This window comes from Heterodontus francisci, chromosome 33, assembly GCF_036365525.1.
Source record: "Heterodontus francisci isolate sHetFra1 chromosome 33, sHetFra1.hap1, whole genome shotgun sequence".
Classification (NCBI taxonomy): Eukaryota; Metazoa; Chordata; class Chondrichthyes; order Heterodontiformes; family Heterodontidae; genus Heterodontus; species Heterodontus francisci.
The window spans coordinates 19527735-19544733 of record NC_090403.1 but is presented as its reverse complement, the minus strand read 5'-3'; positions in this window follow the sequence as shown (position 1 = coordinate 19544733).

Genomic DNA, 16999 nt, shown 5'->3' with positions numbered 1-16999 from the left:
AGCAGGGAGGAAGTTGCCCTGGGAGTCCTCAACATATCTCATGAAATCTCATGGCATCAGGTCTAACATGGGCAAGGAAACCTTCTGCTGATTATCACCCCTCCCCACCCCCCCCTCCTCCCCTAGTTGATGAATCATTACTCCTCCATGTTGAACAGCACTTGGAGGAATCACTGAGGGTGGCAAGGGCACAGAATATACTCTGGGTTGGAGACTTCAATGTCCATTACCAAGAGTGGCTCGCTAGCACCACTACTGACCGAGCTGGCCGAGTCTGAAAGGACACAGCTGCTAGACTAGGTCTGAGGCAGGTGGTGAGGGAACCGACAAGAGGGAAAAGAATACTTGACAGCATCTGCCCATGACAGTATTGGTAGGCGTGACCACCGCACAGTCCTTGTGGAGATGACGTCCCGCCTTCACATTGGGAATACTCTCCATCATACTGTGTGACACTACCACCGTGCTCAATGGGATAGATGTTGAACAGATCTAGCAAAGCAAAACTGGGCATCCATGAGGTGCTGTGGGCCATCAGCAGCAGCAGAATTGTACTCAACCACAATCTGTAACCTCATGGCCCGGCATATCCCCCACTCTACCATTACCGTCAAGCTGGGGGACCAACTGTGGTTCAGTGAAGAATGCAGGGGAGCATGCCAGGAGCAGCACCAGGCATACCTAAAAATGAGGTATCAACTTGGTGAGGCTATAACCCAGGACTACCTGCATGCCAAGCAGCATAAGCAGCATGCAATAGATAGAGCTAAGTGATCCGATAACCAATGGATTAGACCTAAGCTCTGCAGTCCTGCCACATCTAGTCATGAATTGTGGTGGACAATTAAACAACTAACTGGAGGAGGTGATCCACAAATATCCCCATCCTCAATGATGGTGGAGCCCAGCACATCAGTGCAAAAGATAAGGCTGAAGCATTTGCAACAATCTTCAGCCAGAAGTGCCGAGTGGATGATCCATCTCGTTCTCCTCCTGAAGTCCCCAGCATCACAGATGCCAGTCTTCAGCCAATTCGATTCACTTCTCTTGATATCAAGAAACAACTGAAGGCACTGGACGCGGCCAAGGCTATGGACCCTGACAACATTCTGGCAATAGTACTGAGGACCTGTGCTCCAGAACTTGCCATGCCCCTAGCCAAGCTGCTCCACTACAGCTACAACACTGGCATCTACGCGGCAATGTGGAAAATTGCTCAGGTTGTCCTGTACACAAAAAGCAGGACAAGTCCAACCCGGCCAATTACCGTCCCATCAGTCTACTCTCAATCATCAGTAAAGTGATGGAAGGTGTCATCGACAGTGCTATCAAGTGGCACTTGCTTAGCAATAACCTACTCAGTGTCGCTCAGTTTGAGTTCTGCCAGGGCCACTCAGCTCCTGACCTCATTACAGCCTTGGTTCAAACATGGACAAAAGAGCTGAACTCAAGAGGTGAGGTGAGAGTAATTGCCCTTGACATCAAGGCAGCATTTGACTGAGTATGGCATCAAGATGCCCTAGCAGAACTGGAGTCAAAGGGAATCAGGGGAAAACTCTTTGCTGGCTGGAATTGTACCTAGCACAAAGGAAGATGGTTGTGGTTGTTGGTGGTCAATCATTTCAGCTCCAGGACATCACTGCAGGAATTCCTCAGGGTAGTGTCCTAGGCCCAACCATCTTCTGCTGCTTCATCAATGACCTTCCTTCAATCATAAGGTCAGAAGTGGGGGTGTTCGCTGATGATTGCATAGTGTTCAGCATCATTTGTGCTGAGATACTGAAGCAGTCCATGTAGAAATGCAGCAAGACCTGGACAATATCCAGGCTTGGGCTGATAAGTGGCAAATAACATTTGCGCTACACAAGTGCCGGGCAATGACCATCTCCAACACGAGAGAATCTAACCATCTCCCCTTTACATTCAATGGCATTACGATCGCTGAATCACTCACTATCAACATCCTGGGGGTGACCATTGACCAGAAACTGAACTGAAGTAGCCATATAAATACCATGGACACAAGAGCAGATCAGAGGCTGTGAATCCTGTGGTGAGTAACTCACCTCCTGACTCCCCAAAGCTTGTCCACCATCTACAAGGCACAAGTCAGGAATGTGATGGAATACTCTCCACTTGCCTGGATGGGTGCAGCTCCAAAAACACTCAAGAAGCACAGCACCATCCAAGACAAAGCAGCCCGCTTGATTGGTACCCCATCCACAAACATTCACTCCCTCCACCACCGACTCACAGTGGCAGCAGTGTGTACCATCTACAAGATGCACTGCAGCAACGCACCAAGGCTCCTTAGACAGCACCTTCCAAACCCGCAACCTCTACCATCAAGGAGGACAAGGGCAGCAGATGCATGGGAACACCACCACCTGCAAGTTCCCCTCCAAGTCACACACCATCCTGACTTGGAACTATATCGCCGTTCCTTCACTGTCTCTGGGTCAAAATCCTGGAACTTCCTTCCCAACAGCACTGTGGGTGTACCGACCCCACATGGACTGCAGTGGTTCAAGAAGGTAGCTCACCACCATCTCAAGGGCAATTAGGAATGGGCAATAAATGCTGGCATAGCCAGTGACACCCACATTCCATGATCAAATAAAAGAAAATAAAAATTGTTTTTAAAAGCTTTCTGACCACTGAGGTTAAACTGACTGGTCTGCAGTTGCAGGGTTTATCCTTACACCTTTCTTTGAACAAGGCTGTAACCTTTGTAATTTCCAGTCTTCCGGCACCACCCCTGTAACTAAGGAGGATTGGAAGATTATGGTCAATGCCTTCACAATTTCCACCCTTACTTCCCTCTGCATCCTCAGATGCATCTAAGTCCAGCCAACCTTTCTAATACCTCCTGTTTATTAACTTTTAGCTGTTCCAGTGTCTCAACTACCTCATCTTTTGCTATGACTTCAACTGCATCTCCTTCTTGGTAAAGACAGATGCAGAGTACTCATTTATTACTTCAGTCATGTCCCCTGGCTCCATGCGTAAATCTTCCTTTTGCTCCCCAGTTAGCCCTACTCCTCCTATTACTACCCTTTTACTATTTTTAGCCTAAAAGTGGCATCTTTGGGTGGCACCAATGGCAGTAGAATGCTAAACGGGTGGGCAATATCACTTTAATATTCATTGGATGTCAGTGCAGTCCACCATCTGGATTGCTCGATGACCTACATCAAGGGTTGCTGACAGCAAACTGTCCTGGAAATCAAGGAAATATGCATCAATATATAGGGAAGCGCATTTGGGCCATTTATTAACTTCATGTTGTTTTCCTGCTGGTGTTTATTTCCTTATGAGCTATTGTGCTAATTGATGTGGGCTATTTATTTTTAACGTCCCGGATAACTACTGGCCCCAATGGGTTTCCAATGTGAATCACCCTATCTGACACGTCTGGATGAACAGAATCAATAGAAGAATGCCAACTACATGAAAGATACTCTGAGCTCATCTGATATTACCCACACACTTGAATCCACAAAAAGAAGTGACAAAGAGTAGCACAACATTAATATTAGATGCTAAAGAAGGCTGGGACAGCAGACCCAATAACTCCAGTAAGATACAGATATGTCTAATGGGCCATATTGTTGGATTTCACCCCGGATGCACTCCAGTATGTTCTGCTGTGCATGAATGAATGCACACCAGGCTGATCGAGTCCCAGTGTTCTCTGATTGGCTGCACCCATCATGATGGCACCAGCTATTTTTGCAAGTCCTGGCATAACTACCTGTCAAAGTCTGTGGGAAACTGGGTCATCGAGCAGTGGATGCAGAGCTTTGGCATCTGTTGCAGTGATGCCTGCAGCTATCAAGGATCACAGAGCTGGCACATACAGTGACACTGATGGTCAACTGTGGCCTGAATATTGGCTGCACTTCTTTGTAAGCATGCTGCAGCGCTGCCTAATGGAAATGTTACTTTGAAAAGTCACAAAGGGCAACCCTCCTCACACCCACCCCATGCAACACTGGCTGGAATTTTACCCTAGGTGGACGGGAGCTGGCAAGTGACTGAAAAGCTGGTTGGGTATGGCCCGTACTTTGCCCATTGCGAACAGTAGAAGGGACATGTTGTTTGATACGATCTGCCAGTCTTTGGGACATTTTGCACAGTGGTAGCATGAAACAGCTAGCTTCACCTGCTACTAAGTAATAGCAACACGTGTGGTGTTTGCCACTAACAGGATGCTGCCATCAAGCCAAAAAGACCTCCTGCCGATCACACAAATGAGAAATGTGATATATGAATTTCAATGCCAGTGTGATGCTAGGTATATAGGCCATAAGTCCCAAAGACTGGCGGATTGTATCAAACAACATGTCCCTTCTGCTGTTCGCAATGGGCAAGGTACAGGCCGTACCCAACCAGCCCGTGCTTGCAAAACTCAAAACACAGTGACCAACATTAGATGTGATTCCGCGATTGGACAACACTTGCTAAATAATCCTCAGTGTGCTAAGAATTACGTTGACCACCAATTTAAGATTGTCAGTAGGGCTCGAAATGTGATGCATTTACATGAACTGGAAGCTACATATATTAATACACAGGGCCCTGTTCTTTGCACACAGAAAGAACATGTCCACACATTGTGCCTGTTTCAGCTGAACAAAATAAGTGACAGCCATTCGCCGATTCATTCCTCAGGGCAATGCCTTGACCAATCAGAGTCAAGCTGCCTGGTTTAAATTTTAAACAAAGTTTGACAGTTAACTGTCAGTCATCGTAAACTGGTGCATTCGCCATGGCAACGCCTCTACCAATCAGAGTTCATGTGCCAACCAATCAGCACTCTCTTCTCATGCAGTATAAGCTGTTGTTTTCCTTTACATTGGTTATTCTTGTGTGTTGTCCTGATGAGTGCAAGACGAAAAGCTTCGACAACGTCTCTATTTTCAGCTTTACTCAAGTTCTGTACTATCAAACGACTACTAGTTTCTTCTTCAGATCTGTCCAAATCTGCACTCAAATTATGCTGTTAAGTTAGGAAATTTGGTTACAAACAGCTGAATTCCATTTCTGACTTTAAAAACCAGTGGATAGCTATTTTGATGGTGATAACGCCAAACTCGAAAAGTCGAAGGTAAAGAAATAAACCAACAAGATATAAAGAAACAATGAATAAGAATGGGAAAAAAAACAACTTAAAGCAAACAAGCAGAGTAATGCACAAACAGGACAACGAGTGACTAAACAATAATATATTTTTATATAGCGTCTTTACTATAGGAAAATGTTCCAAAGCACTTCACAAGAATATTATCAAACAATTTGATTTTCTTTATTCGTCAATGGGATGTGAGCCTCACTGGCAAGGGCAGCATTTATTGTCCATCCCTAATTGCCTTTGACATGGTATTGGTGAGCCACCTTCTTGAACCACTGCAGTCCATGTGGTGTAGATAAACCCACAGTGCTGTCAGGGAGGGAGTTCCAGAATTTTGATCCAGTGACAATGAAGGAAGGGCTGGTTTGTGGCTTGGAGGGGAACTTGCAGATGATGGTGTTCCCAAGCACCTGCTGCCCTTGTCCTTCGAGGTGGGACAGCTTGCAGCTTTGGAAAGGGCTGTCAAAGGAGCCTTGGCGAGTTGCTGCAGTGTATCTTGTAGATGGTGCACACTGCTGCCACTGTGCGCTGGTGGTGAACAGAGTGAATGTTTAAGATGGTGAATGGGCTTTGTCCTCGATGGTGTCGAGCTTCTTGATCATCGTTGGAGCTGCACCCATCCAGGCAAGTGGAGTGTATTCGATCAGACTCCTGACTTGTGCCTTGTAGATGTTGGACAGGCTTTGGGGAGTCAGGAGGTGAGTTACTCATTGCAAAATTTCCAGCCTCTGATCTGACCTTGTTAGCTGAGTATTTATGTGGCTGGTCCAGTTCAATTTCTGGTCAATGGTGACCCCCATATATCGAGCCATATGAGAAATTAGAACACTGACCAAAAGCTTGGCCAAATATGTACATTTCAAGGAGCATCTAAAAGGAGGAGAGAGAGTTAGGGAGATAAACAGGTTTAGGGAGGGAATTCCAGAACTTAGGGCCAAGGCAGCAGAAGGCATGGCTGCCAGTGGAGGAGTGATTAAAATTGGAGATGCGCAAGAGGCCAGATTTGGAGGAGCACAGAGATCTCAGAGGGTGCAATAAGCACATGATCAACCAGCCAGCTAAGAAACCAACCTACCTAGCAACCAGTCAATCATCCAATTAACCAACAAAACAATGAACCAACCTATCTATGAAACAACCAGTCATCTGATCAACCAATCAATCTATACCAAGTAACACATTATCTCATCGCCCAACCAATTAATCAACCAACATAACTACGAATCAGAGCATGGCAGGAAGGGACAGAGCATACAAACTTCAGAGTGCACCAGCAGATAAAGCCAGAATTTGCAAAAATAGTATAAAGATCGAACTAAAGGCTCTATATCTGAATGCCCGTTGCATTTAAACAAAACGGATGAATTGTCAGCACAAATAGAAATAAATATGTATGACCTGATAGCCATTACAGAGACGAGGCTGCAAGGTGACAAGACTGGGACCGGAATATTCAAGTGTACTTGACATTTCGGAAAGAAAGGAAGCAAGGAAAAGGTGGTTGGGTAGCTCTGTTAATTAAGGATGTGATTATGTAGTAGGACACCATTGTAAAAGGGACAATGGTGGGAGCTGATGCAATGTTTTACTACCTGCACTCCCTGCCCCCCCCACCCCGCTCCCAGCTCACCCCCCTCGCACCCCCTTCCCCCCCACCCCCCTCGCACCCCCTTCCCAGCTCCCCCCTTGCACCATCTTCCCCTCGCACCCCCTTCCCCTGCACCCCTCTCAACTACCCCCTGCAGCCCCCCTCCCAGCTCCCCCCACACCCCCTTCCCTCCACCCCTTCCCACTGCAGTCCTCCTCCTCGCACCCCCTTCCCCCCTTCCCTCCACCTCCTCCCACCGGCATCCACCTACCCCTATGTAGGGGCCCCAACAACCCCACTGCCTTGTGGGTGTCTCGGGAGAGACCAAGGCTAAGGGAGTAAACCCTAACAGAAAATCCGGAGCTGAACCCCGAAGGGAGTCATGTGTCACCTTTGGCATGTTTCCGGCAGTTCCTGCAGCCATATTGGTGCCAAACGTCGTGCTCTGCACTCCTTTGGACCCCACCAGGAAGGCCGAGAGGGGGGTTTTGACGCTTGGGCAACTCACAACCTTCTTACATCCGCCCAGGCATGCGCCATGGAGAGATCACTCCATAGTCGCCTCACAGTGACCAAATCAACATGGAAGGCAGCAGTTACGGGTAAAAAGTCCAGCTCAATTGGCATAGAGATTGGGCGCCACGGGTTGCCTTTGTCGGTGGGAGAGGTCATCGCATCTCACTGGACAGCTACTGCCTGCCTCAAGCCGGGCAGCCCCCGGTCAGTAAGGTTCAGTCCCACCACAGTCCACCTGCTTCAATGGGTGCTTGGAGCTCAGGGTCATTGCCCGACAAGTGGACTGTAAACACCGCACCAAACAGCACGACCAAAAAAGGAAAGAAGGTACCAGCCCTTCGTTTTGCAAGCTGGAACATCAGAACTATGTGTCCTGGCCTGTCGGAAGACTTTACACAAATCAACGATTCTTGGAAGACTGCCATCATTAACAACGAGCTCAGTAGACTCAATGAGATCATTGCAGCACTTCAGGAGACAAGCCTCTTGCAAGCGGATCTCTAAGAGAGCAAGACTACACCTTCTTCTGGCAGGGTAGGGATCCTGAAGAACCAAGACAGCACGGAGTGGGCTTCGCCATCAGAAACTCTTTGCTCAGCATGATAGAGCCACCCTCAAATGGCTCGGAACGCATACTGTCCATCCGACTTTTCACCGCCTCTGGTCTAGTACACCTACTCAGCATCTATGCTCCAACACTCTGCTCCCCACCTGAAGTTAAAGATCAGTTCTACAAGGAACTCCATAATATCATTAGTAGCATCCCCAACACCAAACATCTGTTCCTGCTGGGGGACTTTAATGCCAGGGTTGGGGCCGACCATGACTCATGGCCCCCCTGCCTTGGGCGCTATGGCATTGGAAGGATGAATGAGAATGGACAGAGACTGCTTGAGTTGTGTACCTATCATAACCTCTGCATCACCAACTCATTCTTTCACACTAAACCCTGTCACCAGGTTTCTTGGAGGCACCAAAGATCACGTCGTTGGCACCAGCTGGACCTCATCGTCACAAGGCGAGCCTCTTTAAACAGTGTTCAAATCACATGCAACTTCCACAGTGTGGACTGCGACACTGACCACTCCCTGGTGTGCAGCAAGGTTAGCCTCAAACCAAAGAAGCTGCATCACTCCAAGCAGAAGGGCCGCCCGCACATCAACACTAACAGAATTTCTCATCCACAGCTGTTACGCAAGTTTCTAAATTCACTTGAAAAAGAGAATCATCAGAGACACCATCAAAGACTCAGCAATGACCACCTATGGCAATTGTGTGAAGCGGAATGCAGACTGGTTTCAATCTCACATTGAAGAGCTGGAACCTGTCCTAGCCGCTAAGCGCATTGCACTGCTGAACTACAAGAAAGCCCCCAGCCAGTTAACATCCATAGCACTTAAAGCTGCCAGAAGTGCGACACAAAGAACAGCCAGGCGCTGTGCAAATGACTACTGGCAACACCTATGCAGTCATATTCAGCTGGCCTCTGACACAGGAAATGTCAGAGGGATGTATGATGGCATTAAGAGAGCTTTTGGGCCAACCGTCAAGAAGACCGCCCCCCCCCTCAAGTCTAAATCAGGGGAAACGATCACTGACCAACGCAAGCAAATGGACCGCTGGGTGGAACACTACCGAGAACTGTACTCCAGGGAAAATGGATGAGCTGGACGTACAGCCAACAAAATCGGAACTCAGTGATGCCATTGATTCTCTAGCCAGCGGAAAAACCCCTGGGAAGGACGGCATTACCCCTGAAATCATCAACAGTGCCAAGCCTGCTACACTTTCAGCTCTGCACGAACTGCTATGCCTGTGCTGGGACGAGGGAGCAGTACCCCAGGACATGCGCGATGTCAATATCATCACCCTCTATAAGAACAAGGGTGACCGCGGTGACTGCAACAACTACCGTGGAATCTCCCTGCTCAGCATAGTGGGGAAAGACTTCGCTCGTGTCGCTTTAAACAGGCTCCAGAAGCTGGCTGAGCGTGTCTACCCTGAGGCACAGTGTGGCTTTCGAGCAGAGAGGTCGACCATTGACATGCTGTTCTCCCTTCGCCAGCTACAGGAGAAATGCCGCGAACAACAGATGCCCCTCTACATTGCTTCCATTGATCTCACCAAAGCCTTTGACCTCGTCAGCAGAAGTGGTCTCTTCAGACTACTAGAAAAGATTGGATGCCCACCAAAGCTACTAAGTATCATCACCTCATTCCATGACAATATGAAAGGCACAATTCAGCACAGCGGCGCCTTATCAGACCCCTTTCCTATCCTGAGTGGTATGAAACAGGGCTGTGTTCTCGCACCTACACTGTTTGGGATCTTCTTCTCCCTGCTGCTCTCACATGCATTCAAGTTCTCAGAAGAAGGCATTTTCCTCCACACAAGATCAGGTGGCAGGTTGTTCAACCTTGCCCGTCTAAAAGCGAAGACCAAAGTATGGAAAGTCCTCATCAGGGAACTCCTCTTTGCTGACGATGCTGTATTAACATCTCACACTGAAGAGTGTCTGCAGAGACTCATTGACAGGTTTGCGGCTGCCTGCAATGAATTTGGCCTAACCATCAGCCTCAAGAAAACAAACATCATGGGACAGGACGTCAGAAATGCCCCATCTATCAATATCGGTGACCACGCTCTGGAAGTGGTTCAAGAGTTCATCTACCTAGGCTCAACTATCACCAGTAACCTGTCTCTCGATGCAGAATTAAACAAGCGCATGGGAAAGGCTTCCTCTGCTATGTCCAGACTGGCCAAGAGAGTGTGGGAAAATGGCGCACTGACACAGAACACAAAAGTCCAAGTGTATCAAGCCTGTGTCCTCAGTACCTTGCTCTACGGCAGCAAGGCCTGGACAACGTACGTCAGCCAAGAGCGACGTCTCAATCCATTTCATCTTAGCTGCCTCCAGAAAATCCTTGGCATCAGGTGGCAGGACCGTATCTCCAACACAGAAGTCCTCAAGGTGGCCAACATCCCCAGCATATACACCCTACTAAGCCAGCGGTGCCTGAGATGGCTTGGTCATGTGAGCTGCATGGAAGATGGCAGGATCCCCAAGGACACATTGTACAGCGAGCTCGTCACTGGTATCAGACCCACCAACTGTCCATGGCTCCGCATTAAAGACGTCTGCAAACGCAACATGACGTCCTGTGACATTGATCACAAGTCGTGGGAGTCAGTTGCCAGCGATCGCCAGAGCTGGCGGGCAACCATAAAGGCGGGGCTAAAGCGTGGCGAGTCGAAGAGACTTAGCAGTTGGCAGGAAAAAAGACAGAAGCGCAAGGAGAGAGCCAACTGTGTAACAGCCCCGACAACCAATTTTATCTGCAGCACCTGTGGAAGAGTCTATCACTCTAGAATTGGCCTTTATAGCCACTCCAGGCGCTGCTCCACAAACCACTGACCACCTCCAGGCACTTACCCATTGTCTATCGAGACAAAGAGGCCAAAGAAGAAGAAGAAGAAGATTAGTACAGGAGTGAGAGATGACCTTAGTTCTAAAGATCAAGATGTAGAATCAGTTTGGTTAGAGATAAGAAATAGCAAATGTAAGAAGTCACTTGTGGGAGTAGTTTATAGGCCTCCAGAAGTAGCTACATTGTAGGACAGTGTATACAGGAAGAAGCAGTGGGGTTTTGTAAGAAAGGTACAGTAATAATCATGGGTGATTTTAAACTAAACGTAGATTGGACGCCTCAGATGGGCAAAAGTAGCTTGGAAGGTGAGTTTGTAGTATGTATTGGGGCAATGGGCTGAATTTTACAGACCTCCCAACATCGGGGGTCGTGGCGGGGGCGGGGGGGGGCTGGAAAATGCCACCGGGAGAGGGCTGCCACGCACCCCGATGCAGTGGGGGCCTGGCCCAATATTGCTGGTGGCGGCGAGGCATCGTGGCAGCCCCCCCTGCCGCTCGGCAACGTGACCGCCATTAGCATATTTAAGCAAATTTAAATCACTGAATTAATTACCTTTACATTCCCGCCGTCTGTCCCAGTCGGATATTTGTGCCGGTGGCTGGCACTCCTGTGCCTTTGGATCCCCGTCTGGGGAACCAAGGTGTAACACTGGTGGGGAGGGGGGTGCAGGTAAGTTTCTCAGTGCGGGGGGGCGTAGCGGGGACAAACTAATATCTTTGTGTAGGGGATGGTGGGAAGGGTTATAGTGTAAAGTTTATGGACTTGGTCGGGGAGGTGATGTCAGGTGGGCAAAGGAAGCGTCTAGTGTTTTGTGGGGGGGAAGAGGGCTAGTAATTAATTTAATTGTTAATGGGGTGGGGTTGGGGGAGGGACAGAATAAAATGCATTTAGTTTTTTTAATTACATTTTTCTTTAATTATGTAAATTGAAAGTGAGGGCGTGAAGCACTTTAAAAATGGCATCAGCACCTGTGCATAGGCAGCTGACACCATTGCCGGGGATGGACAACCCATCCCCTCCATGTCATTGTTGCGGGGGGGGGATAGTCCGCCCTGGCTATTTGAATGAGTCACTGTGCTAAATTGCTAAATATTGCGGTGGCTCCAAAACTTTGTCTGCTGCCAATTTTGGCGGCACTAGTATAAATTCCAGCCCAATTTCTTAGAGCAGCATGTTCTAGAGCCAACAAGAGAGCAGGTTATTCTAAACCTGTTTATATGTAATGAGACAGGATTAATTAATGACCTCATAGTAAAGGAGCCTCTGGGTAGCAGTGATCATAACATGATTGAATTTCGCATTCAGTTTGAGGATGAGAAATGTGTGATTAAGAATAATGTTTTAAACTTAAATAAAGGCAGTTACAAGGGTATGAAGGCAGAGCTGGCTAAAGTGAACTGAGAATTTAGGTTAAAGGGTAGGGCAGTGGAGATGCATTGGCAGACATTTAAGGAGATATTTCATAACACTCAGCAAATATACATTCCAGTGAGAAAGAAAGACTCTATGAGAAGGACAGATTTCCCTGGCTAACTCAGGAAGTTAAGGATAGTATCAAATTGAAAGAAAAAGCATACAATGCACAGTGGCAGCAGTTTGTACCATCTACAAGATGCACAGCAACAATGCACCAAGGCTACTCAGGCAGCACCTTCCAAACCCGCAACCTCTACCACCTAGAAGGACAAGGGCAGCAGATGCTTGGGAATACCATCACCTGCAAGTTCCCCTCCAAGACACACACCATCCTGACTTGGAACAACATCGCCGTTCCTTCACTGTCAGTGGGTCAAAATCCTGGAACTCCCTTCCTAATAGCATTGTGGGTGTACCTACCCCACATGAACTGCAGCGGTTCACGAAGGCAGCTCACCACCACCTTCTCAAGGGCAATTAGGGATGGGCAATAAATGCTGGCCTGGCCAGCGACCCCAACATCCCATGAAACAAATAAAAAAAACAATTCTGCCAAGATTAGTGGTAGGTCAGAATATTGGACAAAATTTCAAAACCAGCAAAGTTTGCGGAAAACAATAAGGAGAGAGAAATTAGAGTATGAGGAAAAGCTAACTAGAAATACAAAAATGGATAGTAAGAGTTTCTGCTACAAGTATTTAAAAAGGAAAAGAGTGACTTAAGTCTGTGTTGGTCCTCTAGAGAGTGATTCTGGGGAATTAATGATGGGAAATAAAGAAATGGCGGAAGCGTCGAACAGATACTTTGTGTCTGTCTTCACTGTGGAAGACACAAGTAACATCCCAGAAATACTTGTAAATCAAGAGGTGAAATGACAGAAGTAAAACAATTATAATCATCAGGGAAAGGGTACTGAGAAAACTATTAGAACAAAAGGCTGACAAGTCCCCAGGACCTGATGGCCTGCATACTAGGGTCTTAAAAGAAGTAGCTGCTGAGATAGTAGATGCATTTGTTGTAATTTTCCAAAAATCCCTACATTCTGGAAAGGTCCCATCAGATTGGAAAATACTGAATGTAACTCCTCTATTCGAGAAAGGAGGGAGACAGAAAGCAGAGAGCCAAACTTCTGTCATAAGGAAAATGCTAAAATCTATTATTAAGGAGGTAATTAGCTGGGCACTTCGTAATTCATAATGTGGCATGGTTTTGTGAAAGGGAGATCGTGTTTGACTAATTCATTAGAGTTCTTTGAGGAAGTGACAAGCAAGGTGGATAAAGGGCAACCTGTAGACGTGGTGTACTTGGATTTCCAAAAGGCATTTGATAAGGTGCCACATCACAGGTTACTACACAAAATTAGATCTCATGGTGTAGGGTGTAACACATTAGCATGGTTAGCTAACAGGAAGCAGAGGGTAGAGATAAATGGGTCATTTTCGGGTTGGCAAGTCGTAACTAGTGGAATGCCACGGGGATCAGTGCTGGGGCCCAACTATTTACAATCTATCTCAATGACTTCGATGAAGAGACCAAATGTATGGTTGCTAAATTTGCTGATGACACAAAGATAGGCAAGTTGTGAAAAGGACATAAACAGTCTGCAAAGGGATATAGATAGGTTAAGTGAGTGGGCAAAAATTTGGCAGATGGAGTATAATGTGAGAAAATGTGAGCTTGTCCACTTTGGTGGGAAGAATAGAAAAGTAGTATATTATTTAAATGGAGAGAGATTGCAGAACTCTGCAGTACAGAGGGACCTGGGTGGCCTGGTACCTGATTTACAAAAAGCCAGTGATTAGGAAGACAAATGGAATGTTGTCATTAATTGCAATGAAATGGAATATAAAAGTAGGGAAGTTTTACTACAGTTTTACAGGGTGTTGGTGAGACCACATCTGGAGTACTGCATATAGTTTTAGTTGCCTTACATAAGAAAGGATATAATTGCATTAGAAGCAGTTCGGAGAAGGTTCACTTGACTGATTCCTAGGATGAAGGGGTTATCTTATGAGGAAAGGTTGGACAGGTCGGGCCTGTGTCCATTGGGGTTTGGAAGAATGAGAGGTGATCTTATTGAAACATGTAAGATCCTGAGGGGTGGATGCTGAAAGAATGTTTCCCTTATGGGAGAGAGTAGAAGTAGGGGACAGAGTTTAAAAATTAGGGGTCTTCCATTTAAGACTGAGATGAGGAGAATGTTTTTCTCTTATTGTTAGTCTGTGGAATTCTCTTCCCCAGAGAGTGGTGGAGGCTGGGTCATTGAATATTTTTAAGGCTGAGTTAGATAGATTCTTGATTGACAAGTGAGTCAAAGGTTATATCAGGTAGTAAGGAAAGTAGAGTTGAGGCCACAGTCAGATCAGCCATGATCTTATCAAATGACGGAACAGGCTCGAGGGGCTGAATGGCTGACTCCTGCTCCTAATTTGTATGTTTGTATGTTTAAACAATTACCTGATTGACCAACCATGCTACTTATCAGCCAGCCAAATATCAGATTAACCATCCACTAATCAGTTAACCATCCTCCCTGCCAACCAAGAAACAATTGAACAAATAACAAATAAGCAGAACAGTGATCAAACAAGAATAAAATGAATAACAAATTAATTACATAACCAAACAAGCTAAAAGAACAAAGGGCTAGAAGCCCCCAATCCTGCCAGATGCTGTGGTGAAGTAAGATTTGTGTCTGTCTTTGCCCCTTTGTGCTGACCCCTGTGGATACTACAGGTTCAGGCCCATCTATACTTCTGTAGCAGACACCTTGGCTCAAGGGATTATAATTTCTATGCAACTTGCTGTGGCCAATGTCCCCAGGGTTTCATTAAAAAGTCAGCATTTCCTTTTTGGAAAGTGTGCTTTTCCAAGTGTAATTAATCACTCAGTGATTGATTGCAACAAACTCAGTGGTGTTTTAATATTTAACACCTCCCTTCATTGCCTTGGCAACACTGAATGCCAGGAATGCAATGATGTTCTTGACATGCAGCATTGTTTTAATGACAGCAAGTACCTTGGATGATAGGCAGTCGTAAATACTCCCACATTGGAATGAGCCCAGCCAAAAGTGGACAAGTGTTAACAGCGCTGTCACTTCTGGATGAAGTTTCAGAAAATGGAGGTCCAGTGGAGTTGATGACTCACCTCCCCAGCCCATTGCCCACTGCTGATCACCTGGCTGTTGCTAAACATTGGGGGATTCCACCCAAAAAATCAAATCAACCAAACCAACAAAACCAGAGTGGTTGCACTGAGTGGTCAGAAGCAGAATGCAGTGTAAACAGAGTGTAAAAGTCAGGAATTTGGTGAGAGTGGGAATTTGGTGCAGAGAAGGAAGGAGGTGCTGATTTTTGCCTCGAAGTGGCTCGTGTAAGCTTGAGGCAGTAAATCTTTAAAATTTTTCTCCAGTGTTTCAGTGCTTAGTGTGTAGAATATAAAAAAACCAAACTTACAAAAACTAAAAATATAAATAATCTAAACTAGGATATGGCAGAGCAGGTTGCGAGCCTGTATGTGGGTGTTTGTGGACAGTGAGATTGTCCTGAGCAAACACATCTACTGTTGTGTGTTTCCATCTCGTATCTCTCTGGCTCAGAGTCATTGAGCTGCTTTATGAGTTGAGGACACTTCAATACAAAAGGGAGAGGAAACAGTATCTGGGCATTTTTCTCCAGCCCTTGGACACAGCTTGTAGCGAGTTACAGGTTCAGAAGATGGTAGGTGTGACCGATAGTGTACAGTGTAAGGGGAGCCCAGGTGAGATAGAGAATGAGGATCTTCAGAAACTGATCCTATTCAACAGGTACAATGTACTTGCTACCGATGAGGATGAGGATAAGGACTGTCAGAAGGGTAGCCAGAATGTGGACCACAGAACCTTGGAGCAGAAAGGCTGTTCGGGGGAGGAGGTGGGGTTGGGTGGGGAAGAGGAGAAAGAAGAGGAGGGGAGGCATAATGTGATAATTGTCGGGGACTCAATAATGAGAGGGACAGATAGCATCCTATGTAAGCAGGAAAGTGAGTCCCACCTGGTTTGTTGCCTACCTGGGCTAAGGTGAGGAACACCCTGAAGCAGCTTGAAAGGATATTGGAGAGAGAGGGGGAGGATCCACTCATTGGGAGCAACAGCATAGGGAAGATTAGACAAGAGGTCCTGTTTGGAGCATGAAGAACTAAGAACTAAATTGAAGAACAGGACCTCAAGGGTTATAAATCTTTGCATTATTATTTGAGCCACATACAAATTAGCAGAGGGATAAGCAGATTAGGGAAGTGAATGAGTGGCTGAAGGAGTGATGTGAGAAAGAAGGATTCTTTTTCATAGGCACTGACATCAGTACTGAAACATAGACTGTCCACAGTAAACTGGGCAAATCTGTTAATGGGTAAAACGACAGATCAATGGGAAGTGTTCAAAAAATAATCTAATATGATACAGAACCAGTTTATACCCCTAAGGGATAAGAGCGCTACTTGCAAAAAAAAAAGGCCATGGATAACAAAAGAGGAAAGAGACAACATAATCCTTAAAAGAATAATCATACAAAAATGCAAAATACAACATGGATCCTGATGAATGGGGAAGATACTAGAGGAGCAAAGGGTGACAAAACATATAGTAAGAAAAGAAACTTGCAAGAGATATCAAAATCAACAGAAACATAACTATATTAGGAAAAAGTGGGGGGTCAGGAGCAATGTTGAAAACTGATAATGGTATATTGTCAATGAAAATAAGGAAACGGTGGACATATTGAGTAATTACTTTGCATCAATCTTTACAGTTGAGGAAGCAATCAGCCTACCAGACATCTCAAGGAACTAATATTGAATCAAGCACAGGTGCTCACCAAAATTAACAAAAGGAAAATAATAGTAATGAAGAAAATAATGGTACTAAAGATTGGCAAA